The 20,062-nt window shown below is 44.8% G+C and overlaps 1 protein-coding gene across 3 annotated transcripts in view; it reads left to right on the top strand.

Annotated features, from left to right (window-relative positions):
- DIS3L2 (DIS3 like 3'-5' exoribonuclease 2) overlaps positions 1–20,062 on the top strand; it is a 202,211-nt gene that overhangs the window by 134,240 nt on the left and 47,909 nt on the right. The gene's annotated exons all lie outside the window — the stretch shown is intronic.

Below are 20,062 nucleotides of genomic sequence, written 5' to 3'. Positions count from 1 at the left end.
GTTGCAAAATGAGCGTGAGTCAACATCATGATACAACTTAGAAAGAAAGCATACCGAGATGTATAAACAGGACTGTTGTACTTAAGAGGTATGTTGTAATACTTCGATTTTACTCAATGCTGTAGCATCATCTCCGATTCCAGGAAAATGTGGTCTAATTGTAGAGATTTTATGCAAAGCAACACAAGCAACGAATGTCTATAATCTGTGACCCTCCCTGCCTGAGCAAATGACTTAGTCTGGAGAAGTTGCTGTGAAGAGGAGGCAATGTGTTGTTCCCCATATCTAAGGTGGACAGGATGAGACATCTGTCTTGAATTTCAGTGGAGGAGATGCAGCCTGTACTTTAGGATAAGCTCTCTGATGCAAGAATTGTAGTGCCTAAGGCTAGCTTGCCTGCATCTGTTGTTGGAGGACTTTAAGGACTGGTTTGGCACATATCAGTGAACCTGGGACAAGGGCATTTGCTCAAGGTCCTCCTTGCTCAAAGGAAGTAGGCTATTCTTAAAATTTTATTCAAATAATTTTTGAAAGTCAGACTTCTGCATTGAACAATTGCAGAATTTGCTTAAACCTCTTTTGGAGCAGAGGCTTCCCTGTTTGAGATTTATCATATAAKGGCTAGTAAGCTGGGCTTTCATTCTCAGACTGAATGCTAGAGGGATATAAAGGACAGTCTTTTCCTTTAGAGTGATGAACTTAAGGCCTTCGAGATATCCAGATTGGAACTACCCAGGGTAACTGGGAGCTGTGCTCCAAGCTAGTCACCAGCTACATGACACAAGGCTCACTTAGTGTTGTGCTGAGCAGTCACCGTATGTGCCCAAGTTTAGTACCTGTTATCAAACCAAACTCAGGGAGGGTAAGTTTTAGAACACTTGTGACATTTTAAATGGGAGGATTTGGCCAGGGAAGCATCCTGTTCCGGTGATACCCTGTGAAAGATTAGTAGTGTTTTGATTTGCCTTGTGCAGTTAAAGAGAACCCATTGGAGCATCATATCTGAGATCTAGGTTAAAACCCACTGCTAAGAGCAGGGGAAACGGCTGACTTTGATCAAAGCCGAGCAGACAGAACAAACTGAATTATATTTCACCAGTAGCATTTTGCGCTATGCAGAATCTCTCTCCTCTAGCAAGAATATCAGAATGAAAGTAATGGGCTTTAAGAAGGAAGAATATTTTAATTCAAAGGACACTTTCACTGTGCTTTTTTTTTTCTTTTCTACTRCCTTGGTAGTTGCATTGTGATAAACCACACAGTTCCCCAGTATAYGCAGAAAGCAGTTACTGTAAGGTCTAAATACAACCAGAATGTGTGGGGCCTGCAAGTGGACATGTCCAGCATGTATGGCAGGACAAAGCAATCTGTAACTTTTCACAGAATGAGATTAGTCCTTCTGCCTTTGTTCTCCCACTTCCTCCAGTTCCCATGGAAGCAGTTTTGCCACTGGGTCTGATTTCCAGCCCTGAGTGAGCGAGCAAGGGTGGGCCCAAATGGGAAACACACCTTTCTAATCGCTGGACCTCTCACTGATTTCCCGTTGAGTAATGTAAATCCTGAACAATGGAAGACAAACTCCAGCAGGAAACTAGGGGCAATGAATTATCAGATTCCAAATAAACATGTGAGTGAAGGAAATGATCATCTCTCAGTATTAAGGGAGAGGGTGGCTCAACATGGATGACTCCTGCATTTCTTTTTCCAAGGGATGTGAGCCCTCTTCCTATAAATTACGTTTGAGTTCTACCTTGGGGCCACTCCTGATTGAACAGCCTTAACTCTTTTCTCACTTCTGTTGTGCCATTTGTCAGTGTGACGTGCTCTTGTTCGTCCTATTARTATTAAGAAAATAAATGACTAGGGGAAGAATCTCCCTTCCTGCTTTGCCATTGACCATGGTGGCCTTGGGCTGGTTCCCTTCCTCAGCTTTTCCTTTGGAATGCTACTTATCTCCGCCACAGCACCAATATTATTTAGGATTGATTGTCAAAAGCTAAGGACATCTCTTAGTTGAAGCCATTTATGGGCATATATTGTAATAGCCCAAATACTAGTTGGCCAGACAACTCCTTGCACCCAACATAATATGGCTTCAGTAAGATGCAGCAGTATCAGGCTGGATGTGCTGTGGGGCTGGGAATGCTTCCTGTTGAAATGTCACTGCTGTATTTTTATAACCTAGTGTCCGAGCAGCATCTGCTTGCCTAGAGCTTTATCTTTTAGCAGGAGTTTTAGAAACAGAAATCTCTTTTGCTAAACATGAAGAATATTTTTTGGRTAAGTTGAGAATTACAGATCTGAATGACACAGAAGAACTTGGGACAAATCCGACAGCGCAGGGTCTTGAAAGCTAAAATAGCCTTTGAATTTGGGGGTTTTTATCACTATGTATGTGTCTCTCTGAASCTGTGTAATTTTGAATTCCTGCCTCAGTTCAGTCCTGGCTGTGGCTGCAGGTGTTCCTGCTGCTCCTTTTTCCCCCAGTCCCTTTCATCCCTGTACAGGGGTCTGTAGGAGGGAAATCTTGCTCCATCGGATCTTGAGTCTGAGGAYGGTCTATGTAACTCGTGACATGTATCTGTCATCCATGAGGACTTGCTGTCCTTATAGCCTCATTCTGAAGCTTTTTCACTAGAAACAGCTTCCTGTGCTGCCTGTCAGCTTCCTAGCTCCAGGAGGCAGCTGAGCGCTGAGCTTTAAAGTTTTCAAGTCCTTGTACCTTTAGCAACTAAGGAGCTTATAAAACTTTGTCTACACAGACAGAGATTAATATATTTCTTTTYCTTCTTGTTTGGAGATGCAGCTTTTAGGTGTCAAAGCAAGAGATGCCTTATGCAGTAATTCACAGCATTGCTCGGGCCCCAGCCACTCCTTTCTGTCTCTGTACTGTGAAATGTCACCCCCGTGCTGTCCCGTCACAGCTCTTGGTGCACCCACACTGTGAACTGGAACARGAATCTGACCTGGTTTAAAGACCAAAGTGAACGCTCCCCACAACCTTTTTTTTTTYCCCCTTTTTGTTTTTCTTTTCTTTTTCTTTTTCTTTTTCTTTCTTTTTTTTCCTGGCTAGGTTACTTTGAAACTGGATCAGTTCCCCAAACCACAGTGTTTAGAAATGCTAGCCAGAGAAACAGATAGAAATTTGCTTTCAAAAAAGCCATCAAGTTAGCACAAAAGCTCCTCCGCTCAAGCCTGCCTAGAGGAGACCTGCTGATAAATGGTTCTTTTTTTGGCCTCTGCAGTTTATAAATGAATCACAAGGACAGATGCCTACAAGAAGACGAGTTAAAAAGGATTTCTTGTGCATATTTAAAATGAGAACACTCTGGGATGCTGATCTGTCTCTATGACAACTCTGAGTTGAGTTGTGACTTGTGTTGCTCGGTGATGCTGCCTTTGCCATCGCACTTACACCTGTATGCTCAAAACGTTGGCTTTGACCAAAGTTTGTTGTGAGAATAACGCAAGGTGCATTTGTGTTGGACCAGTTGGTGGCACTGAATTATTTGCTAGAATAGCTTATCTCCTTGTTTTCTGTGCAACAGACATTCAGCTTTTCTGGTGGTTGCAAAAAGGGAAGAAGGAAGGATTACAATGGTAAAGAGGAGCGTTACTCAAATATAAGAACTAAACTGCAAGTGAAATCTTCTCATTTCTGTTTGCTCACAGCCTGTGTGCTGTGCAGGTGTCCTATAACCTGAGCAGGGATTACTTTTCCCTGTGGGTCTCTATGGTTTTGAATAACTTAAAGATTGTAAAAATTGTATTATTGTACTTCTGCACAGAGAGATGGAGAACTTACTTCTGATCCTGTTCAGTGACTTCTAGTGATAAGGAAATGAGTGATCTTTGCAAATCTGAGCTTTAATTAAGGCTGAGAAGTAACAAAGTACTGCTGCCCCAGGAAACATAGGGAAATGAGYAGCAAGACACCGAGCACCATGGTATATACTAGCAGTGTGCCAGCTCCAAAACTCCTGAAGTTGCATGGAGTGCTGAATAAATTCTCCAGATCTGTACAGTTGCTGATGCTCTCAGAATTGACTTTTCCTGCATTTACCTGTGTGCTTAAYGTAAGCAGTTCTGAGAAGTTGACTCAAGCCATCCACATGCAGCAAATAAGGAAGAGGGTCATTGTATGTGCAGGATGTGACATTTTATGTTGGGAACTTTTCTATTTAGTTGCAATTAATGGAATAGGACAGAAACCCATATTTTTAGAGAGTAGTTCCTGCTAATGCTGTTTAATTGGATCTCTCAAGAGTCAGAGATTAATTACTGTCTCCATTAAAATTTTCCCATATGAATTACTGCTGGATATAATTATGGGAAACTGTTTTGTCATATTTCCTGCCTCATATCTGTATGATAAGCATTCTGCACTTCTTTTCTTGCTATGTGGAAGTAGCAAATGTCTCTACCCCGGTTAGGCAGCCATTATGCACAAAGTACAGTATAGCAACGTAAGAATGGAAAGCACTTCGGGTTGGAAGGACTGTTTAGCCYGGGACAGCAAAGGGTTATAATACTGTAGAGACCTCAGTTAACTGGGTGCATCAATGTTTTCCCTCGAAGCATAATCTGAATTTATATTCCAAAACACCTCTGAGGCAGGGAGACCATCTTGGCCCGAGAACTCCCTGAAGCGATGCTCAGGTTTTCTAGCAGGAGCCCTKCGTGCTGTCCCTTCACTCTTTTTTGCCTTCGTGCGGGCACCTTCTGGGGAGGTGCAAATGTCTTTGCTCCAGCTGCGGACTCTTGGCTGTCCKTAAGCCTCTCCCAGGGAGTGTTGCGTTGCTGAGTTTTTGGCCAGTTGCAAGGAGGAAGTCCTGCTGCTCATCACCTGGGATATGACACTAGTACCAAATTCATCTTAGGTCCGATTCCTTCGGGGTAGATGTACAGAGCCACTTTGGCCCAGGAGAAATTCTAAAAGGCTCATTTGTAAAATCCTGAAAACTGCCATGATACCTCCCTAAAGAGGCTGTTACAGCACTGATGTGTGAACATAACAGCACAGGCAGGACGGGCTGTGTGTACAGTGCTGTAAGATAAATGGAAATGCGGACTGACAAGGCGCTTTCACTATTCACTTCCTATCACAATTCCACCATTGTCTGCCCATTTTCTTTGATGTCTGCGTAAAGAGACATCACTGATAGCCAGAATGGGAACAGCAGGTGTTATACGATCATTGTGGACAGTTGCTTATACTATGATACATAAGGCAGCTGAAGGCATGTTGGATGTATGTGGAGATTAATTTCCRTTGGGGATTTTAGCCTTTTGCCTAGCCTCAGTTGGTAAGTCCAAAATGAGCATCTAAAGCTTCAGCCATCTACTGGGGAATATTACTCTTTCTTGCCTGAGCAATCAGAATGCATTTTCAAAGGTGTGTTAGTGAAGTAGGAATGATTGAAATGTCTTTCCTGCAGCACCATAAGGGAACATGGTACTTTGCRGGCGAATACTAAATATTGTCATTGCCATCAGAAAAAGCTGGCGGCTTAGGTCAGACAATTTGTGCACACACAAAGTGTACACACGGGAATGAGATATTGCAGGATCCTGTTATGGAGTGTGTCTGTGTTGGCTGAACATCCTTCTGCTTGCATGAGGATGTTTGCATTGCCAGTAAGTTTCCAAGCACTTTGATTAAATTAGGATTTTGAGTGGAAAGCCCTCAGAATCTAATTGTGGTGGGTCTTTTGCCCTGGGATTTTAATGTTCTCCCGGGGGTTTGAGTAGGATTGATGTCCTCACACATGTCCCTTCATTCCCTCATCATTCTTTTAAAGCTGAGCAGCTGTGTCCCAGCAGGAGCAGGTGGTGAAGTGGTCGAGCTGGCTGTGGTAGGAGAGGGGAATCAGACGCTGGAGCACAGGGCTCGATTGTGGAGCTTCGTGTTGGGGGCTGCCACAGCCAGATGTCTAGGCAAATGTGACCGAGAAGGAGCTCCCCACACAGTGGTGTTCTAGCATTAATTTTCTGCCAGTAACACAAGAGTGGTTATGAATTTTTTAATTCTTCTTGGAGTAAGTATTTCAGCCACTAGCTCAGCAAACTCTCCGGTCATGTAGAAGTGGCTTGCTTCTACACAAACACAGCTTTACCCTTGAATTTTATTACATCTACTACGTACCTGAACACTCAGAAGTTCCTTGAAGAAAAGGGGTCTTGTGGGCTTAATTTTGGTGCACTATCAGTGACAGCAATAGCTTCTTTAGTCTGCAAGCCTCAGAGCAAGTATCAGACGGGAGGCTGGCTTCATCCTTCCAGGCCGTGGGAAAGGCATGAAGATGTGCAGCAGCTTGTCTGTGCTCATGCAGTGACTCAGTGGCAGAGCTGACAAGATGACTTTTTCCCAATTCCCCTATCATATCCAGTGCCTCAGGCCAAAACTGACCATTCTCTTCCTCTCACATTTATTACTGACAGCTTTTGAATAAGAATGACAGCTACTGAATAAGAATCAGTGCTTTTTTGTTTCTGCTGTTAATTGCTCGCCCAGTTATGGTCAGTTTGTCAGCTCCCCAGCAGGTACTTCTCGTGGCTCAGAGCAGAGGAATAAGCCACATCAGTGTGAAGGGCTGAACTGTGGCTGACGCTTCTCTGCAACGCGGATTAAGGATAAGGAGTGTGTCTTCCCAATCCTTTCAGCGCTCTCAGGCTTTGGCAGCACTCAGCTCACCAACGTGTCAGGACCAAATCAGTGATCCGATATCTCCTAGAAGTCTTATCTTGCTTGAACAGGGCAGAGTTGCAATGGGCAGTACTTCCTTACACTCTCCAAAATGCTTGGCTTTTTCTGGTAAGTGAGTGCCAGCTGCTAGTCGGGCGTTGTAAAGGGGGTGAGCTGGCTGTTGTCACATGCTGACCGCAAGTGAGTGTGAAGGTGTTGGTATGTGCTCCAGATTTGTGCATGAAGTAGACATGTCTTGGTTTCCCGGACTAGCTGGAACTGGACACTATGTTTGTGTGATGGGCAGCCTGGGGTGGATCACTTGTAGGGATCTCGGCCAGTGCTGAGCGGCATCTCAGTGGGGCGAACAGGACCTCTGTGGTAGGTAGTGTTTTAGCGCAAAGGAATGTGTCCCAAATTTGAAGATGATAGCTAAGTTGAATAGAAGATTTAGTGTTTGATCTAGCTGAGCAAACCTCTCTCTGATATTTTTGAGGTTGGTGGGAAGAGGGATGGTTGCTTTTGCTGGTTATGGTGAACGAGGGTTAAGACAGAAATATGAGTTCTCTCAATGAAGCAGAAACAAACTGGTTCTTCAGTGTGTCTGATGATAAGCCAGATAAAAGACTGGAAAATATGTGTTTGTGTGGAGGTGCATGTAAAGGTGAATGTTGGGGTAAAATTCTGATTTTATATTTTTTTTATTGAAGAAACAATCCTTGTTCCCAGAGAGTCTTGCACTCCAGTTGATTGTTAGTATTTTTCTTCCCTGGCGATGAACAGACGTCATCAGAAAGTCTTTTGTTGTTTCAGATTCAGTTTATCACGTATTTGAACAGAGACTTGACAAGGGTTTTTTTCAGGTATTAATTATAGCTGACTGCATGGCTAATCCATCATTCCCTTTAGATGGAGTCACTATGTGTTGAGTGATATAACTTCAAATGTGATCAGTCTGCTATAGGTGAAAATGTAGCAGCTCTTTGTCAGAGCCAGTTCTGTTTCACCTACGAGTAAATGGAAGAAAGGCTAATTGTATAATGACAAAAGACAGCATTTGGAAGGAGATGAAAGATTCAGACACTGCAGTTCTGTGTAATTCCAAAGCAAGAGGGGTGGGGGTGGGGGGATGGATCTTGTTTTCCATGGCCACAGCTCATTTATCAGGTGTCTTTAGGCATGATCTCTCCTGAGTGCTGGTACATTTTTTCTGTTCGTATTTGTAGCACAGGGATGCTGATGCACAAAGACGCTCAGAGAGTACCTGTTGCTTCCATAGCGCTCTGAAATGAAGTGAAGAGAGTCTTAGCCAAGCTCCCAGTGGTTGAGCTGCTAGTGGAGCTGACTTTCCCCATTCCAAGGCAGCTAGCTCTTGCTGACATCCATCATCTAGTTTATCTTTAAATGTTCGAAGTCCAAGCCCATGCCTCCTGAAGTTATATGCACTGCTGATGTTTGTAGTGACTCATATGGCGTATATTTTGTTGAGCAACCTCTTGTTTTTGTTTTGAAGGCAAATGGCTGTGAATCTATCTTTAGTAGTCTAGGTTTTGTCTTACACTTCTGTGCATCTTCATACAGTAATAAGGAAGCTCTCCAAGCATGTGAGTGTAATTCAGAGTGCGGATTTCCCATGAATACCTATTTGTTTAAAATAAGAGCATGAAGCATAACATCCTAGATAAGGTTGTCGGTCCATGTTGCACTTTGCTTCCAAGATTAGCCAACACTTGAGATTTCAGAGAAGCCTCCTCCCAGAATGCAGCTCCTTCTTTGTGCAGTGCTGTGTTCAGCTATAAGAGAGACTTCCTAATTCCCTGTTCCTGCCTGCTCTGATCTTGAGACACAAATGATGATTGCTCCCCAAAGTTAGCAATTCACAATTTGTTGTGCAGTCAATGTCATCTTAAAACTTGACATTAATATTAAACTTTGCCCTCTGAAGGCAGTGCATCCTCCAGTTTGAATCTAAGCTGGTAGTAGATTTCTTGCATTTCTGTTAGTAAGGTACCAACTGAGTGAGTCAGTCTGTTGCCCATCTGTGATGGGCTGCCATTAAATTGACAGTCACTTGAAAATAGAGCAAGAAGCAGTCAGAAAGTAGCTCTCAGTCAGCTGGATTAGAGTGGTCTGAGCAACTTCACTGACATCCAGAAGAAACCAGTCATGCAAAATTACTGTGAAGAGGTTTTTGGGGCGCAATTCCTTTAACTGGACCTGAAAGCCTGTTCCTGCCACAGAAGTAGAAACCAGCCATAGTCATTGCTATTTGTTTGTTTGTTAAACCACTGCAGCCTGAAAGAAACAATACTTAATTTGTACTTTCTTTGACAATTGAAATAACTAGCCGTGTCATTGGTTTGGTCCCTCTAATCCTGCTTGCCCTGGAGGGACTGCAGAGCAGAGCTGTAGTTTGTTGGGTGTCTTATGGGTTGAGATCAGCCCTCCAGTAGAAAAATTTTCACTCCCATGAATCAACAGGAGTTTTTGTATTAGTTTTGTTAAGGCCACAGTTTTCCCTCAATTCCCAGTGTTCCCAAATTCTCCTTTTCAATGGCAAGATTCTCCTTTACTTTCTGCGAGAATGCCATTGATCCAGCTACAGCACTTTGCTCTGAATTACCACTTTAGAGTAGAACATGATCCACAATACTAGGAAATGAAATGCTTAAATGGCTAAAATGGGATTTTTTTTTAAAAAAAAGCAAGCAATTTATTAAATGATTTGTCTCAGTGATGTGTTTAGCAGGTATAGAAGATGGAATGAACTAAAACAGGCTTTGGCATTTAGGAAAGTGAGTCATTTTTTCTGTTGCATCATGTATAAACTTTTCCCTTCTCCTGTATGTATGGTTGAAATTACTTTGAGGTTTTGAATTTTCACTTCAACTCTGTTTTTTATTATTTTCTAACATTACTGAAAGTGATGGTTGATAGTCCTTAATACTGTGCTCGCGTTGCCTTGCTCTTTAGTTATTTTTTTAAATAAGCTAATGGGCAACATATAGGTAGTTAAATGAGCTGCGAAGTCTTACCATTTCTTATGTTGAGGCAGAGGTGATAGGACAGATGTGTTGGCAGATCTATCACTTGGTGCCAAGGAGTGTTGCTGTCAAGTAACCTTTATCCAGGGGACCAGCCTTGGATTCCTTGTGCTTTGGGGTCATCTCTTTTTGAATTCTCAGGCATTCATCTGGGTTCTTTGAAATGGGTGCAAATGATCGTGAACATGGTTCTTTGCAACCTATTAAGGGGCAGCCAGGTCAGTCTTTTTTTAAAAGAATGCAAAATAGTGTAAAACACTGTGGGATGAACACATCATTCACAAGGGGTTCTTGCTGTTGGGTATGTTCAACTGTCCTCCTGTGTGAGCACTCAGGTTCTCTGTGCTGGAGGAAAACTATTGCTCARTGTTGGAGTTTGAAGAGTTGCAGTGGGAACTTTGCATCCTGCTGTGCCTCTCATCTTTCTGTGGTTTACTGGCTGCTTTGCTCATGTCCACACTTGAGTGTGTAAAGGTGGGGAGAATATTTAATGATGCAGTGCAGGCCTTCACAAGCATGTCCGTTGCATGGTCTCTAGGGTGCACTCCCAGGAATGAATATAGGGCAGCTTGTGTTAACTAATGCTGTCACAAGCAAAGGTGGTTTCTGCTACCATAAAGCATCTTTCATGCTTTGTGAAAGCTGAATAAAGTCCAGAGCAGACAGTGAATACTGAGAAAGGCAGAGAGAAATATGATATCTAAATGGAGTTTCCAAAGGTCAGGTCCAGCACAGAAGCCAACTGGCTTCTATGTGCTGGGGCTGACAAGATGATGTACAGGCTTCTTGGGATGAAGAAATCCAACAGACAGAGGCATGTTAAACCTGCCCTTGTGTGCCCATGTTCTAGCGAGAAACGGCTGCTGCTTGGGGGAAACTTGATGATCTTCCTTCTTTTGAGTCCATGGCTCCTGTCTTCAGCTGAGCAGTGCAGAAAAGAGGGGATTTATCCTAAACCCCAAGCAGTTGGGCAAAGGAACAATGTCATCTGGCCTTCACCCCTTCAGGAAAATCATTGAAAGAAAAGCAGCTCCTACAACCAAATTCTTTAGATTGGATGATTTTTTGCACAGCTTTATCTTGGTATGCTGCTAGGCCTGGTTTATCCTTGCTCTTGCTTTTCATTGGGTCTGCAGCTTGCTTTGGACCCAATGCTGAGAATGAGCCTTTTGTACAAGTAGCATCTGTAATAGTGGTAGCAGAGTGATGGGTATAAAATGCAATTCTGAGGAAGAAAATTTACTGAAAAGATCTTTAAGGGCCAAGAAATGGGTGCCACCACAGGCACACCTCCCAGGCATCATTAGTTTTTGGCTAGTTGAAAAGCATTATCTTTGAGGAAGTTTTTCTTATTTCTAAAAGAAAAATACTGACTCTTCTTCATGGGACTGCTTCCACAGACATTTTTAGGACTAACATATGGCCATTCAGTCCACCTTGTCTATTTAGAAACTGGCTTTATCTTCGGAGTTGGCAGTTCCTGTCAAAGTCCATGTGATCCTTCTCTATTAGAGCTATTAGAAGGGTCCAAAGTAGCTCTTTCTTATTAGAGGGTAGACATTTCCAAGCTTGCTGAGTGAGTATGTACTGTTGCCTGGAATGTGCTGCATCAAGGGTTGAGCCAGAGTTATAGCATCCTGGAAATTTAAAGCTGGAAAGGACTTTAGATGATCGTTTCCTTTTCCAGGTAATAGCAGGAGCTCAGCTGGCAATGATCCTATGCCACGTTTGTCACTGCGTTGTCACTGAACCTTTGTAGTTGCTGGGACTCAAGTAACTAGAGCAAGTTCCTCCTGTGGTTGTCTCCATGAGTTTCACTCAGTCATGCAGATACAAATCGTGTGGAAGAAGTTTGCCCTCAGGCACAAACTCTTCTGTGCACCTGGTTAGTCATTGCCTGGAATCTGAAATACTAAAAGCCTGCAGAGACCTTGCAAGGAGGTCTGCTATGTACTAAGCTCCACTGGRGTATAGTTCAGCAGTCTGAAAGGCTGAAGTGATTACCGCAGGATAGTCATGCAAAGTGACTCACGTGAGGTTATCTTCAATCTTATGATCAGGTGTTTCTTTTCATTACAGTCATCAAGACAACCTGCTGGCTCTTGTTGTCGTGAATAGATTTTACTTGAAATAGCTGCTATGTTGCWTTGCGTGGAGAAATGCCGGGGTGCAAGATGCCCCCTAGCGCAGTCTGGGCAGCATAACTCTGCGCTCCCCACGGCAAGTGSCATCACTGCCGCTGCCCTGTTGGAGGCGAGTGGCACACGCTGCGTGGTAGGTAGCTGTGCAGTAACCGGAGCAAAGCCTTGCAGGAGCCTTTGCTCTTCAGCTTTGAGTGGAGATTTCAGCCTTAGGCTGGGTTTATGGAAAGCAGCATGAGGCTTGGTTTAGGGGAGAAAGAAAACAGTCCTCTCGAAAGGCAATTTGTTTCTGCTCTCTGTGAGCAAGGCTTCCAAACAGACTCAGTCAGTTCTGCAGCACARTCAACACGACTGGAAAAAAATACCAAGTGAAGTAACACAGTGGCTGTGGTAAACATGAACTGAGGCCTTGGAAGTAGCTAATGGCATACCACAAAAGAGTCTCCTTTCACCCACCGCAGGCCGTGCCAGCAGCGAGCACTGCCAGCACTGGCTTCTAGCAGAGGAAAGCATCATTTGGCTCCCTTTTGGGTTTCATTACTCTTCCTGCACTCCCTCCTGCTCGCAGCAAAAGCCTTTCCAGTTGTAAAGAAGGGAATTAACTCTCTTCATGGCAGTGATGGATGAGGCACTTTCTCCCTCTTCAGAGAGGCGAGCCGTGCCGGTGAATGCCGGCCAGAGGAGCTGAAAAGTCCGAGCGGGACCGGGGAGCCCATGATGTGACCCAGCTGTCAAGCGGGGCACCCTGGGGACGGCTCCTGCTGGTGCCATGTGAGATGGCAACAAAAGCGCTCGCCGGCCCCGAGGCTCGTCTGTTTTTTTTTTTTTTTTTTTTTTTTTTTCCCCTGTCCCGTTTTCAATGGACTTGGGCTCATCACTTAACGCACAGCAGCCATTTGTGCTGGATTCACAGAGCCTCAAAGGCTTTCAGCGGGCGCTTCTGCGCCCTGCACAATGGAGGTTTAGCGCGCTGGTACTTGGGAGATCTCATTTCAGGCGCCCATAGCTAATCATATTAAAGGTGACCTCGTGGGCAGCGCTTTCCGTTGTTGCCATATGTTTTGTCCAGTGCTTGAGTGATGCTGTGCATTGGAATGTATTCATGCAGCACCTAATTTAATCACCAGACCTAATCCCTTCTCCTGTTCTACACTCCTAGAATTTACTAGCTCCTTTTGAGCCTCCCGTGCATTGTCTGCGTCTCCTTCACAAGCCAGTACAGATGCCTGGAGAGACTTTTATTTATTTATTTACTTTCAGGGTGTATTTAAAGAAAAAGCCCAGCAGCAAATCCAGCAACTTCTCTAAAGAGCAAGTGCGTGCAGTGGATGCTCTAGGAGCTCTCTTCTTCCCTGTGATCTTTTTCTTCCATCTTTTCCGTGGAGAAATTAAGGATTAGGCTCTTGGGTTTAAAAAAACAAAACAAAATACTACGAATGGAAAAATGACTGAGAAAGCTGTGTGTCTCCTTTTAATATTGTTGGAATAAATAACTAATTTTAAGAACTCAACTGTCTCTGTAAAATATGGTGTTGGTTTCTGCTCTTTAAAGCTTACTGCTTTGGTATGGACAACTCCAAGTCCAGGACTGRCTGAAGAAATTTAACCCAGCAAAGTCCCCAAGTCCATCAAGCTGGGAAATTGGAAAGTCTAAATTGGGTAAGATCACTGCAAAAATCAGTGAGCTGTGCAAGAACTGACATGGTCTTCAAAAGTCAGACATCTACACAGAGCAATGTTTTTTAGACCATTTTTAAAGGATTATTTCTAAAGATTTTTCTAAGATTTGCCTGCCCCAGCTGACTCTGCAGTTTAGAGGTGTATGTTAAAAATAGGAATTAGAGATTCAGTTGTCTTATGACTTGCTTTAGGACTGGATGGGGTCAGCCCTGCCAAGGGAAGGCAGTGATGAGATTTTAGGATGATACATGAGCGGGTTGCCAGTATGCTGAACTCCCAGTGGCAGGAAGCCTTTTAATTTTCTTACACTTGCTGAGGCAGATTGTTGAATAAATACCTCATGGTTTGGTTCAGTTCTTAAATTCTCTTTCTCCACATGCAGTGTGCTGGTACCCACAACTCTAAGTAGTGGAATACATCCCGGATGTCTTTRAAGCCTTAAACATAGCTTGTACCAATTTAACTGAATTGCAGTTTTGAGTTTTGCTTCTGTGTACATGTGCACGTGCGGGCATATGCACATGCGTTTCTTGCAGCTGAGTTCTCACGTCTGAACTTGCTGATCTTTTGTGAATGTGTGCTACAAGTTTAGGTTTGATGGGCGGAAGGAGGAATGACATAAAAGATTGCAGATTTGTGACTGGTTTTAAAAATAGTTTTAAAATACTATGTATCTTCATTTTGAAGAAATGCAATACTGCCTGGAAACCACAACTACTGAACATAAACCATGTCAAGCCCCTTACATATGTTAAATAACAGTGTCAAATAGAGGGTTATAAAGAGCCTGCTGTGCATTAATGCTGGAAGAAGATCACTAATCTTACCCCCCACTCTACAGCCCTGTGACTGACAGCGGCATCGCGGACTCTGACGTCAACTTGGCTGTATAAACATACTTTACATTTCCTACTGCACCTTTTCGGAGCRAACCTTGCCAGAGCCCTTTCTGAAGCGCGTACATGCAGAAATCGCTTCCTCGCCGATGTGCAGCCGCGTCCAGACGGCAGCTCCGGAGCCGCTCTGACAGCAGGCGTGGGCTACGGCTGACCGGAGGCTGCCTGCAGGGCAGGGTGCCCACCCTGCTGCCAGCGGGATCTTTGCGTCTCACTGGGACAAGTCACCTGGCCCCCATCCATTCCTGCTTCCTCCTTTTCCCAGGCTGTGACAGAGGAGCTGTAAGGTCCCTAGGAAAGTGTGAGCGGCAGCAGGTCACTGCCAGAGGAATTCGACCAAGCCACAGCCAGCCCGTTCCTGAGGGAGCCCAGCAGCCAGCGGCAATTGTGCTAACGACGGCAGCCTGCTCTTGCCGCCCATGGGAAAGGGATGTCCTTGGAAAGCTTCGGATCTACTGCTCGCGTGCCGAGCAGCCCTGCTGCGCGCGCCGTGAGATTTGGTTAAGTAACTGAGAAGAGGTCGTGGCATGCAGCCCGCCTCTGCCAGCGGAGGGGAGAGCTGGCACTGCTGTTGCGGGATGTCGGGAGGTGTTTTGTGGTGTGCGGAGAAGATGCTCTGCGGAAGGCAGTGGGCTGACTCTGGATTGCAGGAGATCCCTTCCCATCCCATGCTGCTAACAGTGTGTGGGGGAGAAGTTTTGGCTAAGGACACAGAACAGCTGCCTGCTATTTTGTGAATGATGTCTCGCAATCTAGGAGCGTGTGGAATAGGCAAGCCCTGGCAGGTTGTAGCAAGCTGTGAGAGAGTCCAGATCTCTCCCAGAGAACAGGCAAAGCTTGAGTCAGCAGGGTTACGGCTGGAATTAGGGGCTTCCAGGTGTTTCACAGCACTGCCCCAAAGCATGGGGAAGATTGAATGGGATTTAAGCTGTAATCAGCGTACTACAATCAGAGTATTTTGCAACGTTGTAGTCCCAGCTCCGGTTTAATGGCTTGCAAAGATAACTAACTTGGAAATACTGTTGCAATCTCTCTTTACCTGGCAGAGCTCTTATCATGGCAGCACAGGGCTGTTCATACTTTAATGGGTTTATCTCTCGTGTGGAGAGTACTACAAGCTTTCCTCTGTCTTCCAGTGCAACTCTACAGAAATCCCTCTGGGCATGAAACCGTACCTGGATGCTGAATTAATCTGTGGCCCTGGGTTCTTGCAGCTCCATTAGTGGCTTAGGAGGGGAAGCAGCCAGCRTTAACAAACTTAAGAAAATAGGATTTGCTGTGTTTGATCTGCCCTCAACTCCTTGTATCTTCCCAACAGCAGTGACAAAGAATGGGCACGTTRCAGGAAGACACAAAACAGTCATAATGCCAGGGCTAATTTGTAAAATGTATATTCTCAAGGGCCCTTGGAAAAAGAAGTGGTGCTATACTCAGGTGAAGACCCTGAATCCTCCTTCCTCCTGCTGCACCCACAGCTCTTACCTTGTGTTTCCCGGTGGTTTGAGCCATTTAAGTGCAGTGCAGTGCAGTGTCCCATCCTCTTTCCTGTTCCAGGTGCTATGGATTTGAGCTCTTTCAGTGCACTGGCATGAGACTGAGGCAGCTTTCAGAACCCAGCAGAGATCAGGCACTTTGTGAAGGGCTRTTTGTTCTGTCACTCTTCATCCAAAATGCATCTTCTCTGATCTCAACTTTTACCGTTGCTTGTGTTCTCGTTCCATTTTCCATTAACAAAGTGTCTGCACGCTGCGCACTGTGTTTCACCTGTGGCATTACGTTCTTCCATAGAGCCGCGTATCGATCGGTGTCTGAATCTGCTGTCTCTCTTTGGGAGCTGCGTACTCCTGCAGTGCTATTCTCCACTGACTTCAAGTTCGCGCAGAAATAGCAGTGTCAAGTGTAAAACTAAACTTCAGGCTGCTTAGACACATGGCCGGTAAATTGAGACCTCTTTCCAGATGTGACTGTCAGGTGTATGAAAATCAGCTGTTGGGGATAATGACATGTTACCTATAGTATCTTCTACTATTGACATACCAAGCTGTGAGTGTAGAGGGTTTTCCACTCAGTTGCATCATGTTTTTGTCTCAAGTGAACATGGAACATATTGATTGGTTTTCTTAAATCCTTCAAGCCCTCACATTCACTTGTGCTTTTAGGGCAAAAATGTCTTAGGGATCTCTTTCTGGTCAGGCTTTGTTTTTCTTCATCAGATCAATATGGCATCCACGCAGACTTTAGTACTGCCTGTGCTGTGAAAAGGCCGTTGTTGTCCCAGCAGAAAGCCTCAGGTCTTGGGCACAGCCTCAGTGGTCTGCGGACACAGTGGCTATGCAGAAATGTGCGTCTGTTCTTCTGCTGACATTTTTCAGCTTAGAAGAAATTTTACGTCAGTTGTATGCTTAAAATCTCACTCCGTGTCAGTAGTGAGAAATATTTCCCTTTTTCATGGTTACTTAAACTCACTTGGTTGATCTGTTTGCTCCAGGATTTTCAAAGCAGTGAATGTATTTGCTGCTCTGCCAGCCTCTTGTACAGCAAACTTCCCCATGAGCTAGAGATTATGGGGCCCTGGGTGTCTTTTGGTCCTAGTCTCCTTCTAGTGAAAGCTTCCCTCTTCTCCATGGTCTCAAACTTTGCTCCTTGTAATGGGAGGAGAAGCATGATACGGTCAGGGTGTAAGTGGCACTGTGCCCCATGGTGCTCTTTCAGGTCTCCCTTTTCCTTTCCCTGTCCGTCTAGTTCACCTGCTCCTTCAGTGGAGAGAACCGCATTAATGATCAGTCCAGATTGCTTGCCGCACTCTTACCTGTGCCTTTTACCGTAACCTGTGTTTTGCAGCAGCACACTGTCAGCATTCTGTTGGGAGCAGCATCGGATGAAGACTGATTTGCCTTCTRGCTGCCAGCACCTGGTTTCTGTGACAGACACTGCTGTAGCTGTGCTGCCCTTGTCTGGGCTCTGTCCCGGCCACTGGTGCTCACGAGCTCGTGCAGTGTCAGCAGCTGCATTTCCCCTCGCGTGCGGCAGACCCCGCTCTGGCCTGTTCCCATTCGTGCCATTTATAGGTCCCTGTGCTGCTCAGTTGGCCTTTGGCTTTTTGCTCTGCCTATTACCTCCAGCGTCTCCTGGGGAATTTTCAACCTCTAATAAGGTACGTGGTGTCAGAGYGCTGCCCTCCGGCCACGAGCTTCCTCACAGACAAGGGAGATGTCGTTTGCTGGTAAACTCTTGAAATTGCTTTGTGAAGGGTTAGTCCTGCCTCTGCAGGAGTTTCTAGGGTTGTTTCAGTCTCCTGATCACAGTCTAGTCTCTTATTAAGAGACTTAATCTTGATCTTCCTCCCCTCCCAAATTCCTGCACCTCGGATTTCCCAAGTAAATTCCCTTATCTCCCAGTTGAAGAAAAGGCCATTTGGACAGGGCAGGACCTGAGTGCTCCCCTAGTAGCCCAGTAAAGCCTGTAAATCACCCATAGCCTTCAAAATGCAAGAATTTTTGTAGCGGAAAAGCCCTCCTCTTTTTTAAAGCTGGTAAACCTCACCTTGTGAAGGAGCCGTTACTGTTTGAGATGTTTTTGCACCCAAGGTGAAATCAGTCAAATTGTATTTTGTCATTTTCAGAGCACCAGCAGGACTGGGAGAAGCACTGGAAGATCAGCAAGAGTGGGGAGTGCTTTAAAGAAAGGCTAGGAGACAGGCTGTGAGTAATACAAAACAGCCAAGCAGTGAAGTTTGGCATGTGTCTTGTTAGTGTCACTATTTTTTATGTGGCATTTCCTAGGGATGTTAAGGTTTTATTTTAGAATTGATGTATGTGTAGAAAATACTTTAATTTCATTGACAGTTCCCTAGCGGTCTAGAACTTGTGGTGCTGAGTCATAATTCATTAGTCTCTGAAGAAGATATTTTTAATCCACCAACATAAATGCTTTGCAATTGTTTAATCTTTCTTTTAGTCCTGTGGTTTCCTAATCATGCATCTAGAGAATGAGCTCATCCAGTTCATAAATTACAAATAAAGTGAACGGAAGTATTCAGCTCTTCTTTCCGAATAGATCTGGATCCATTTCTTCACATACTGYGTACAGCATTCTAACCTTTGATGCAGGCAAGTGTGAATGTTTAAAAATAAACTAATTTACGATATGTTTGCCGGGTGGTTAAAGTTGTCTCTTGCSCCTGTCTTTCCAGAAAGGCTTCCCAGCTTTGGTTGCGGTAGTGAAGTAACAGCCAAGAGTGCAAGGCCAGCTTGCCCTTTTGAAGACAGCGTCCACGTGTCTTTCTAAAGGATCCAGTAGAAAGCAGGCTTCTTTCTGATTTACCCTAGGTGGTAATATCTGACCATCTATGACAGTGGTTCTGAAGGTCACTGTACAGCAGCAGAGCAGTCTTATGTGAAGGGAACATGCGTTGATGACTCAGGTCCTGTGCTGGGAAGAGACCAGGGTCCTCACTGTGTCCCAGGAGAGAAAAGCCTACTGCAGCTTGTAGGATTGTTTTGTGATAACTTGTGGCTTTAGGGCTCAGGCTGGGAACCTCTGGCCTGTGMGGTTGGTTAGTTTAAAAAGGAGAGGGAGAAAGCAAGAGAACTGCTATCTTCTATCTTCCTGTTTCTTTGGGGATTCACAGGCTTTGCATGTATTTGTATGCGGTTACATGTCTGTGTGTAGATGTGGGAGGGAGGGTGCTGCAGGCAGGAGAAGAGAAGAATAACATTCAAGTAGAGCAATGGAATTGTAAATCAGGAGTGGGCAGAAGGATTCAGGCCAGAAGTAATGCCCAAAATGAGTTTCAGTTCCTTTTCCTAGAGAGCATTAGGTTTCAAGGGGACATTGCACTTTTTTCCCCATGCATGGATCCCGTAGCCTGTTAACAGAGGTAATTTGCTGGCTAATGTCCTGAGAGGGAAGAGGCGTTAGAGGGATGTTGTGTTGCTTAGATAGTGGAGAAYGAGGAATACCCAAGATGATGTGTTGTATTGCAGCAAGTAAGAGAAAACCTTTCTGCACAGGAGACCTGTAGACTGGGAAGTAGGAATGGAAAGGAGTTGGCCCCGAGAGGTAAGTCACCCTTTGCTCTGCTGTCAGTTCACAYAGGGATGTTCTCCAGTACCGTGCAAGGGGAGACAGCCTAGGCTGGCAGTGAGTTTTTGTCAAACGTGGCCCTGTCATCACACATCCAAGAGCAATAGGGTTGGTATGCTGATCGGTCACGGAGCATACTGGATGCCGAGCATGATCGTTACTGATGCCTTCTTGGGCCTGCCCTGCATTTCAGTCTGGGAGATGAGATGTCTCAGGAGTTGATGATAGTAGGGCAGGAAAAGGGAGTAAGAGCAGTTGCTAAAAATGTTCTCTTCAGAGCATACTTTCTCCAAGGAGCAGGCTTTTGAGACAGCTGATTTTTACYGTTCTGTTTGTCTCCATTTCCTTGKGGTTCATGTGATGAAGACGCTGGGGCAGCAGAGTGCTTCAAGAGTCTCCTAGAGAATTTAAACCAACACTTGGAAAAAAATGTGCATTTAGAGATGGGGAGAAGGGGCCTCACTGAGGAGGCAATGGGTGAGATGGGAACAGCTCAGGACCAAAGCAGGATCTCCAGTGAGTAGGAACAGC

The sequence above is a fragment of the Rhea americana genome, unplaced genomic scaffold (assembly GCF_003343005.1).
Source record: "Rhea americana isolate MKP2758 unplaced genomic scaffold, rheAme1 scaffold_96, whole genome shotgun sequence".
NCBI lineage: Eukaryota > Metazoa > Chordata > Aves > Rheiformes > Rheidae > Rhea > Rhea americana.
The sequence above is the reverse complement of the archived record's forward strand: the minus strand, read 5'-3'. Positions and strand labels throughout refer to the sequence as shown.